Consider the following 11,764-nt stretch of genomic DNA (forward strand, 5'->3'; position numbering starts at 1 on the left):
ATTTTATTTAAATGAAATTACAGCAGTGTTTATTCATAGTTTAGGACACAACAATGTTATGTAAATGTAAAGTAGTCATGTTAAAGTCATAAAGTATTGTGTTGTCTATCTTTTGCGTGCGGTGACTGCTGTGATTTAGCTCAGTTGCTGGGTGTGTTCTCTGGTGATGCCCTGCCAGGCCTGTATTGCAGCCATGTGTAGCTCATGCTTGTTTTCTCTTCAGCATACAAATGCTTTTGATCTTGGGCAGTTCCTTCTCTCCTCCATACTTTGCTCTTGCCATCACGCTGATATAAGTTAATCTGCCTCTCATCTGTCCACAAGACCTTTTTGCAGAACTGCGGTAGCTCATTTAAGTACTTCTTGGCAAACTGTAACCTGACCATCCTGTTTTTGCAGCTGACCAGTGGTTTGCATCGTGCAGCATAGCCTCTGTATTTCTGTTCATGAAGACAGTGGTAATTAACAAATTGACACCTGACTACTGAAGAGTGTTTCTGATCTGTCAGACAGATGTTTGGGGATTCGTCTTTATTATGGAGAGAATTCTGTCATCAGCTGTGGAGGTCTTCCTTGGCTTCTTTTGTCTTCCTTTGTGATTAGTAAGCTCACTAGTGTTCTCTTTCTTCTTAATTTTGTTCCAAACAGTTGATTTTGATAAGACTAAGGTTTGGCTAATGTCTCTAACCGTTTTATTCTTGTTTCTAAGTCTCATAATGGCTTCAGCTCAGCACAGCACAGCTTTGGTCCTCATGTTAACAGCAATGGTAGTTTCCAAAGGTGATCAAAAGACTAGGTGCTGAGAGCTCTCTTATACCTGCGCTAAGGATGCAATTAAACACGACTTTTACAAACACATGGGAAGCCATGTTTCCCAAAAATTATGGTGCCCTGAAATGGGGGGACTATGTATAAACACTGCTGTAATATCTACATGGGGAAACCAAAATGTATAAAAATATACATAAAATCTGTATATTAAATCCTAAAATCTGAGAATGTGCTCTTAATTGTGTGATTCTAAATCTAAAATTGTGGCAAATCAGAGGCCAATCAAGACATAATGGGTCTTTGTCCAAAACATGGAGGGCACAACACACATGCACACAGTATGTGTACATACGTCTGTGCATGTAGACCAGGGAGAAATCCAACAAGTGCGTGAGCCATCTGAGCCTTTCCTAACAGGTGACAATCTAGGAGCTCGACTAAAAAACACAAAGTTCTGGGGCAAAAAACCACCGAAGGCGTCAACAGCACCAGGGGCAGAGTGGCACCACAAATTAGGCTGGCTCATCACCGTCCCCACAGTCCAGAGACCTTTTGGACATTAGCGTGTGGGGGACCCAGCAGGTAGCTCCCAGCAGGACAGCGTGTTCTCAGAGGCTCCCCTGAACAATCAGAGAGGAGGAGCTGGGATGAGAGAGAAAGAAAGGGAGAGGAGGAGAAAGGGGGTGGGTGGGAGGGAGAGGGGGGGGGAGGAGGGTGTGAGGGAGGGAGAAGCCAAATCAGCGCTGATAGAGATGACACGCTGTCACCCTGAAAAAGGGAGTGCTAAATGTCTGATGCAGGGCCCTGCCAAGCTGTCAGACTTCATCTCTGTTCTTGGTTTGCTGATAGTTTACGATTGGAGACTCGCGCACATGATGGAGGGCAGCGCGCGGGTCGGCTGGTGCACTCTTAATGCAAATGAAGAAAAATGTCCCTCCAATTACTGCTCATGGAGATGGTTAAGTAGACATATTTGCCATCTTTTATTCCTCCAAGGTGCAATATGAACTGGAATGCAAAAAGAAAATAAATGTCAGGGCATTTCTATTTCTATTTCCAGATTTGTAGGTTATTTGGATATTTTGCATCAGTGGCTTTTTAATTGTGGCACAGATGAATTAATTTTAGGAGGAGAGTAGGGAAGGTAAGTGGAGGGTTTTGTGAGGTGTCACATTCTCCTGTGTAGCTGTAGCTGGTAAATAGGGAAAGCATTCTGGACATTCGTCTCCCATGTTGAGTGTGTTGCTCTTGACTGCAGTGCCATCTAGAGGTCATCTGAGGAGGGTTTCAGAACCGGGGTGGTCTCCTTTTTCAACCTGAACAATATTTGTACAATAACTATGACATGTCCCCTTTGCCCCTCAAGGAAAAAGATACTGAACAATCTATTGCCTTCACCTGTGAAAGGACCAATGTCACTTTGGAACCTTTTTGAAACTGACCACCAAGTCATCCCACAATGACATGACTTCATTTAGTGCAACGACATGATGATTAGAAGGGCAAAACATAAATCATTATATGATGGGCATCCCTCCCCCCAAAACAAAACATTTGTAATTGGTCAGCAACACCCACACGCACACACATACACACACAAACTTGCCCACACACATTGCCATGACTCAGTAGACTGGACTTTCAAGTAGCAAGAAGGCATCTGCTAGTGCTCACCCCACTGCCTGTGCTAGTGTCACCTCATCTTCATTATCATCACTCTTTATCATCTCAGATCATATACTAATGACCACAACTGAATGCTCTGTGCTTTACTGCCGTTTTTACATTTTGTTTTACATAAATCCCTTGACCCATAAGTGGATATGTCCTTGCTTGCTTGCTAATCCACACTCCTCAGACAAGAGAGCACTAACTTAGATTTTGTTGTTGTGGTTCATTTAATTGGCCATTTTGGCCCCGGGGTAATTTATCTCCCCCTGACTGTAAACAATGCAAATCAATGTTGGAGAACCGAGAGGAGGAAGGCTAGCACTGCTGTGCACTGGGAGACCAGCACCTGCACTTTTAATTATTCTAATATCATTCCCCCCATTACTGATGGCTGCTGCTCCTGTGCACTCCCAACGTTTCCGGAACGTTCTGTCAACGCAGCACTTTTCAACGCTCCCTGATTAAACACGAGCTTAAACAACTTTAATTTCATGGAAGAACACACAAAGACCGGGCGATGGCATGATAAACGCCACCAGGCCCTGCATTATTAATGAGCTGGGCTGACTCTGAGAGACAGGAAGACAGCGAAAGAGAGAGGGGGGAGGGAGGGAGGGAGGGAGGGAAGGGAGGGGAGGGAGAGAGACAGATACAGACACACCTTGGAACAGATTTTAGGACTCAAAGCACTTTTTATTTCTGGACTTCAAAGGGCTCGGATGTCTCTTCCCCTTCGTCTCCTTCAAGTCAGGATGCCTCATCCGTCCAGCGAACAAAATCAATCCTGCAGAAATTGAATAAAACCTTTGTATGCATAACCTTGTTTCATGACTACGGTCAATTCCCAGAGAAATTGGAAGAGGCAGGATATTAGAAAAGATATTATATGTGTGGACGTGTCCCTGGGCAGAACTGTCACACCCGATTCAGTCTCTTCCTTGGATGAGTCCAATCCACTGAGCTCCTCAATGATTTAAGAAGTCATGGTAAAACAGAATTGAGAGTCTGTGTTTTGTGGAAGTTAAGCACACACATTCTTTAACACTTAGATGACTATATGTACATAACAAACAAGTAAAAATAAAATGATATCAATATTTACCATCTGTATTTCTAGCTGTTTGAATTCCAGGTTTATTGTGCACTTTTAGCAGGGTTAGTTTCCCCATGGAAGAAAACTACTTTCTGGGAAGTGGAATCAGAATATTGGTTTATATGCGAAGAAATTTAAACTGAAGTAGTTTCAGAACAATCACATTCCTACTGTCCTAACCTCCTCTTCCAAATCATTCATTTCCTGCCCCCACCAGTTCCAAATTACTTGCACAGAACTGTGCTGAATCACTGTCTCACCGTCCAACACATCCATCCCAAATTTGGCCCGCTGTGAGGCCAAATTTAAAGGGATGTGGAAATGAGAAAGTAATTCAATGTTAAATTCAATGTTAAATTTGAGTAGGGATGTTGGTCAAGTCGGTGAAGGATATATGGGTGGGTAAAGTTTATGAGGGCTATGACCGGGTGATAAGATATTACAAGGGTCTCTATTGTGCCTCTGTAATATTAGGAATCCCACATCTCATTGCTAACTCCTGGTTTCTAATATGCACTATGCTGTTGGCCTGCTTCTATTACTTGCGTTACCGGACCAACTTTAGTATCAGCTGGCAAATAATGACCAGCATTGGTGCTGACAAGTCACTAATGACCACTTTCAGGGTGGCCTGGCGTCTAATGACCACCTGAAGTGCTGACCGTTCCCTGTATCTATGGCTGTGGTGTGTGCACTCAGCAGTCAGCACGGGATCTCTGATCAGCAGGTTTGTGTCGCTATGGATTTCCACTGCCACACTTGTTGACTGGGCCTGTCAGGGGGCCTGATTCACTGCCTTCACTCAGCGAGACAGCGAGAGAAGGAGTGAGGGAAGCAGAAGGGAAAGAGTGACAAAATATTGACAGGCAGAGAGACAGTGAAAGCGAGAAGAAAAAAGGAGAGAAAAAGCGAGGGAGAGAGAGACAGAACACAGCGTCTTGTCAACCCTCCATTTAATTTTTAGGTCACTGACTTTCGCTGTCATGAGACCTTCTAATCATCGCCATTACTCTCTGTTCACCTGGCAGTCGCTCTCAGGGAAGCGTACAGTGCCGTCAAGGTGAGATGAAGTCATCGCCAGCGTGATTCCAATCGTGTTACGCGGGGAAGCTGAATATGTAAAGAGGAGTAAATCCGAGCCAAACGCTGCAATAGCTTTGAAGATTCACCATCCTTGTGGCTCCATCATGCTGATGAAGTTGAGTTGGCATTTGACTGGCCCTCCTTTTAAAAGACACCACCATGATTACAGGTCTGCCCCTTATTTTCTCTTCAGATCAGAGTGTCAGTCTGTATAAATCAAACTTTAATGAGGCCCGTGCCCTCATTCCAGGCCTGCTGTACAGATGTGCTTGTGTGTTTTCCTGTTCCGCTGAGGACATAGAGCAGACTGCTGCTCCACAGGGCTGACAGGAAGCACTAATCTCAGTTAGGACACACTGAAGACCTGCTGTCTACTACCAATGTGTATGTTCAGTGTGTGCGTGTGTATACACTCACTGAGCACAAGGCATTTTTGTCCTCAGAACTGTTGCTCACTGGATGTTTTTGTTATAACAGTCTCTAGAGCACAACTCTAAATACTGTTGTGCATGGAAATGTCAGGAGATCTGTCACTTAGATCACATTTCTTCCCCAGTCTGACATTTGGTCTGCAAAACAGTTGAACCTCTTGACCATGTCTGCATGCTTTTATGCATTTACCTGCTGCCACATGATTGGTTGATTAAATATTTTCATTAACAAGCTGGTGTACAGATATACCTAATAAAGTGGTCACTGAGTGTATGAGTTCTGTCAGACTCAGTGCCTTTCTTTCCATTTCTGCAGACTTTCCAGAATATGCAGTGTCAGCTGAATTTATAGGATGACAAATAATTCCAATTAAGCAGTTTATATATCCAATTTCGAATTTTTAGGGCATATTTCTTTTTACCCGGAGCACAGTGAGTTATGCAAACAGCAGTGTTAAATGAGATTTGTTCAGGTGTATGAAAGCATGGATGCGTGCAAACCCACCAGGTTGATAGATGCACTCCATCTTTTTTGTTAGACTTCTGATAGTGGCCCATAAACAAAGCATTCCTTAAATTTACATCACTGCGATGCTGTTGTTTTGGTGAATGTGCATCATAAATCCTGATTTGGACCTTTCAGCACCTGCCACATAGTCCCTGTCATGTTCTGCTCCCCAAAGATGCCACTACCAAAGTTGTTTTGTCTGCTTTTCTGGTTCTCTGTGCCTGCAGTATCTCATGAGCCACAAAGACACAAAGAGGGATGCATAAATCACGGTAAATGTCTAATTAATTCCATTAGGTGATTAATAGTCACTGAAAACTAAAACCAGAAACTGAGCAGGCCTAGAGTGAACCTTAGTCAATATATCACATGACACAACTGAAGGCAACAAAAACACAACTTGAAAAGACAACTGAACTGGGCTATAACTGGGGGGTTGATGCTGACTTACTGTTTCAATGTTTTCTGGAGGAAAAACTTAGATTTATCTTATGTTACGTTATACTCTATACGTCTCAACGAATCAGCTCAAGGTTTTGTCTTCATGAAGGTACAGGAAACTTCTGGGCAGAAGGAAGGCTTCACTTGACACATCAGCCGGGCATGAATCCTGCTCCAAATATTTAAAGTTAGCTTTTTCAGTTTAGAATGTGTGCGTGTGTAGCATATACTGTATGGGATCGCCCGGCATCTTCTTGGAATCCTAGAGAGTATCAAAATGATTTCCCTAACAGGAAACCACTTGCAAAAGAGAACCAGTTCTTTTACCCCCTCAAAGTTGCTGTAGTTCTCAAAGACAGGAGGCCACCTTTATTCTCGGAAGAGGAAAAGCTGAATCTAATACCTCTGAATATTTGAATTTCGAATACTATTCCCTCTACCATGTGACACCCCTACTTTCCCTGCTTTGGACAGGCATGTGCGCCCACTTTCCCCCTGGCCACCCCACCCCTCCCCTTACCTGGGTGGGGATGCTGTCAGTTCTTCCCAAAGCACAGATCTATAATATATTCGGTTGCTATATTCCTTACACCGAGACGCATTCACCAATCAAAAACTAATTTAAACTCTTTCCGCCCAAAGCATGTGAACAAACTATACCATTATGAGAACAATTCACACACACACACACACACACACACACACACACACACACACACACACACACACACACCATCAGGCCACACTCATTTTCAAACTAGTACTATATAAAATACTTTATTCTATCAGAATGTACTGACACACTTAACACGACCTTGTTCTTTTGTTATCAGGGTAAAGTCTCATGGGTTCCTATTAGGCTTTCCAATGGAATAATTACCCCCTGCAGCTCACTTCCACATTAATTTGTGAATGAAGACTGAAACCTTTATTAGACGTGGAGGCTCTTATAAGGCATATGGCATTGCTGTCTCTTCTGAAAGTTGCAACAGAGAACATTCAGAATTACTTTCAGAATGTCAAGTGCTCGGGGGAAAATAGAATTTGCATTTCACTTTGTCTGCGCATATGGATCCAACTGCTCAGGAATATACACAGAGAAACTGACTGTGAGGGAATAAAGTCAAGATAAATATATTTTACAGTTAATAAAATCAAAAGAGACAAGCCATGTGTTACGTCTCTCCTGCACCTTTCATCACGCCTGTAAATGCGTTCTGTGTCTTTAAAAGGAAAATAACCTAAAACTTACTGGCACACAGGAGAAATTAAGTATTTACTGGTAATCAAAAGGCAATTAAAAAGGCATTAAGAGCTAGAAGATAGATGGAATGTGTGATTTTTGTTTGGAAGTCATGACTGGGAATGGGCTTATTAGGATCTTCGCCTTTCACTAGGACTTGAAAGAATATTTGGGCCCTTTGAAGATGTGACTCACTCTCCTTACAAATTGAAATATGAAGGGGAAGTTCTGTATTTTAAACACACAACCCTCAGTGTGCAGACTGGTCCAGCTGACTGACTCCAGGGCCTAAGAACAGCTTGTAGATCTTAATCTGGTACAGAAGTACAAAATGCAAAAGAAACATTGTGTTGTGAAGTTGCTAGCCTTAAACTTGGGGTCAAACCCATATACGTTAAGTCACTTAAATGAATGATTCAAAATGAGTTTTAGGAATAAAAAAATTAAAAAAACATAATGTTAAGTGTGGATTATCAATTTCATTCATTCATTCATTATCCTAACCCGCTTATCCTGAACAGGGTCACAGGGGGGCTGGAGCCTATCCCAGCATACATTGGGCGAAAGGCAGGAATACACCCTGGACAGGTTGCCAGTCCATCGCAGGGTGGATTATCAATTTGTGAGTTGAACTTCACTTGCAGAAGTAAGTGAGTTGAAACGGAATCGACCCTAACCCTGTTTGGTCAGCACATTTTCCCCTTAACAGCTGCCTGGCACAAACAGAGGATGGATGCATGCTAATGAAAGGCAAAGGCCCTGGAGTATATGTTGGAGTACTGCACTTATGGAATTGGCTGTGTTCTTAAATCTTTGCTGCTGTTGTAGCTTTTACACTGCACTGTGCATTATGTAAAAATACAGAATGTTGTTAGCACAGAATGCAATACAGTTTAGCATTACTGAAATATAAGTGTATGATGTATTACTATGATAGTATAGTATATCCCACAATTATGTTTTTTTAGAAACACAGCATTACTTTGAATGTAGTATAACCATGTGCAGTGTAAGTTATGTGAAATGACTACATTCAGTCTGTTTATGCAGCTGATTCAGCTCCTGAACTCCCCAACAGCTGATATAGTAATTTTCACATCCCAAAATCATTAGAGATTAAACTGCTCAACAATAAAAACCACAGCATCATATATCCAACTTCTAAGAGGAGCAGTTACGCATTAAAACAGCATCTTTGACACTTGAGACATGTGAATTCCATTAATACCACAGACGCAGGCTAATTTTAATCATTATTATTAAGACTTGGGGACATAATTTGGCAATTTCATTCACTGAAATTAAGCTGTCACTGGTTAAATGACATAAAAACACAAACGGTTTTGAGCCTGTTGCTAGTACCGTCTTAAAGACGGCCACAGCTCACTCCTGTTTGTTATGTGGAATGCAGTCTGGCAGTTGTTTTCAGGGATACAGACCAGAAGTCCAGAGGGTGTCCGTCTGCTGTCCAGGAAGACCAAAGGCTGTGTGCTTTCTCCCTGCCAGTGTCCACAGTCTCAGCCTGACTGTCTGTACAGCTCCTGTCCCAGATCTTTACAATCTCTCTCCCTCTATAAAGAGCCCTATAAATCCTTGGATATTTTCACATCTCATAGCGTGAGGCCATAGACACTCGCAAATATAAAGATACATAAATACGTACAGTAGTAAACAAAGACACATCCATACAAGCAAACAGTGATGTATGTGGGTTATCATTAAAAGGAGATACCCCTTGCCTTTTTAGTCCTCTACGGTGCTTTTGGAAATATGGTTACAATCACTATCGTTGAGCCTCAACCAAATCTCAAGGAGACTGTTTGCGTGTCCCAGCCAACTTCATTTATGGACAAGAAATTAACCTCAACAGGAAAGTTTTTACAGTCAGCACCAGGACTGCTGTGCTCAATGGGGTAGGAAAATATCAAGGCAAGAAGAGAGTCCAGAGACAGCACTTTGCAGCAAGGTGAATAAGTATAGAATTTCAGTATATACCACTATAAAGATGAGTGCGCACACTCTAATATGAAGAGGTAGACCTTAGGATTTCTCTCAATCAAAAGGAAAATGCGAAATATGTACAAGTTCCATAATTTAAAGTTGTGAGCTATTATACGCAATTGTGGCTTGCTCAAATTACATGTTATCACATTTTCAGACAAAAAGCAATTTGGAAACACCTGTCTTGGTTGATTTTTCATGTACAAGTAAAAGCAATTGCTTTTTAGGATCCAAGGCAATTCCCTTGCAACATTCTAATTGAATTTTTGCTATTGAGTCCCAAATTTCACAAACACGGAAAGAAACATTTGAAAACATGGCTTATCCCCCCCTCCCCCTCCAAAAAAACAAAAACATAATTTTGTCAAATTGTTTGCTTATAGCTGTGCCCTTTTCAAGTAATTGGAAAAAATAAACAAAACATTTTAATTAGATTGGTTAAGATGGGGACATCTGCAATGAAAGGCATTTGATTAAACTTGATCTACTGAATTATTTTTTGTTGGACATAATAAAAAAATTTAAAAGGATAAATATAATGACAGCTTGTTCTTGGACAAGTGCTGAGGAGTTATTGATTTTCTACAAGGCTCCGTTTGGCCCAGTGTTTGGCCTGATGTGCATTGCTACTGCATTTTTGCAAACACAAAACAAAACAAAAAACAAAAAATAGAAATAACATACCTCCGTCAATAGCAGAAGTAGCAGAAAGGATACTTATTTAACCATATAGCTGAGTTTGAAATGCTAATACACACACAGGTTCAGGGGCACATTATAATATTCCTTCTTTCTGGCCATTTGTATTTGAAACAGAGTACCATGCAGTAGCAATGTTACACACTATGAATAAAATTAATTGGGAATTTCAGCTAGAATAATTGGGATAGCTGATTTGACTTTCAAATCAAACCAAGTCAGCGCGCTGCATCGGCAAGCTGGAATTCAGTCTGCATGCTTCATATTTCTTTGTGATGCTGTACACAAGAGCAAGGCCATTTATATTAATGACAACAATAATGGAAGCAATCAGGTTGATCATTACAAAGGGAATATTGTCACATCACAATAACACAAAAGCACCTGTGCATTTCTATCATTCTGTCAATCTAATGGAATATTATGAACCGGTACTAACGCCAAAGCCTGTTTTTCTTATTTCTTATTCAAAAGCTCTTAAACATGCAGCACAGAACATTCTTCTAATAATAGTCACAGAGATCATGGGGAAAAAAACACAAAAGTCCCTGATTGGCATTCCAAGCTGAATGGAGAGTCTCCAGTGTTTGCATGTGGCATTGTCCAAAAAAATCTAATTTCATATTTCACATTCTGCAGCCTGTTCATTGGTATTCATCCTTTAACTTTGTAGAACAGCGTTATGCATTTCTGCTTCCAATTTATATATTTATACTTGTATAAATTGTTACTAACTAAAGAAAATGAGTGATATAGAAATTCTTGAAGGTGAGGTGTTTGGTGTAGGAATGGAGGCAGTTGGATACTTCAGTGTGGTTATTGTTACTTCATGAGGAAGCCATCTTAAACACAGAATGCTGCCATCCTTCACAACCTCACTGCAGGTCCCCAAAAGCCTTGCTCACCAGGCTCATAACCCTACGTGCTGCCCAGCTCCACCCAACATAAAATATATAAGAGGATGTAAAATAGGACCATCAAATATTTAGGAGTGTCTGCTCTGGCTTAAGACTATATTACCACAGTGTGCTACTATAGTCTTAGGGCAGAGCAGACTGCAGTGAGACCTGGGACCTTTAGTGTGATAAATGGCCTTTACTAGAGACGTGCAAGGAGGCCAAACCCCTTTAACAGATATCTATAGTGAAATAAATACAGTTACCAGAGACACACTGAGAGCCCTTTCTAACAGACTTTCATTTGAGACCTTCAGTTATTCACTGCACACCTTACAAAAGAGAACGAGAGGTGGGAAAACAAAAGCTGTATAACAAAGACCAGGGTTTCGCAGAACAGTAGATTAAGTTTTTTCTGACAATGACACCATGTTAAAACAATGTTTACAGGAAGAATCCTCTCACTGTGCCAAGGCATTTAGATTATTTTTCCTGAAAGCATTATGAACCAATGGCTATTTTTATTAGATCATAAGATATTTAAACAAGTAAAGCAAACAGTGCAGAAATCCGCTGTTTTTTTAATGCACCACATATTAAAAATAAATTGGTCTGGGTTCAGCGCCATGGCAACAATCTTTTCATCTCTCAGTTTCATTGGTAGCAACAGGTGTTTTTCAGAGCAACAGCACGAACACTAATTATCATCAAAAAATTGCATTTATTACGATAATTGGTTTTCCCCTCCACTCTGCACCCGGTGACCTCAGCGGAAACTTCCGGGCTTTAATTGAGTCTTCTGCCAGTAACAGGGGGTGAGCTGGACCCAGTCTCAGGCGCCCGTCCCCGCTGTAATTTAAGCCTTCTGTTCCCGAGGAGAGATTAGAGCCCTCGTCCAGGACCATCAATAATCCCATCCCCCCCGAA

This window comes from Conger conger, chromosome 13 (genome assembly GCF_963514075.1).
Source record: "Conger conger chromosome 13, fConCon1.1, whole genome shotgun sequence".
NCBI lineage: Eukaryota > Metazoa > Chordata > Actinopteri > Anguilliformes > Congridae > Conger > Conger conger.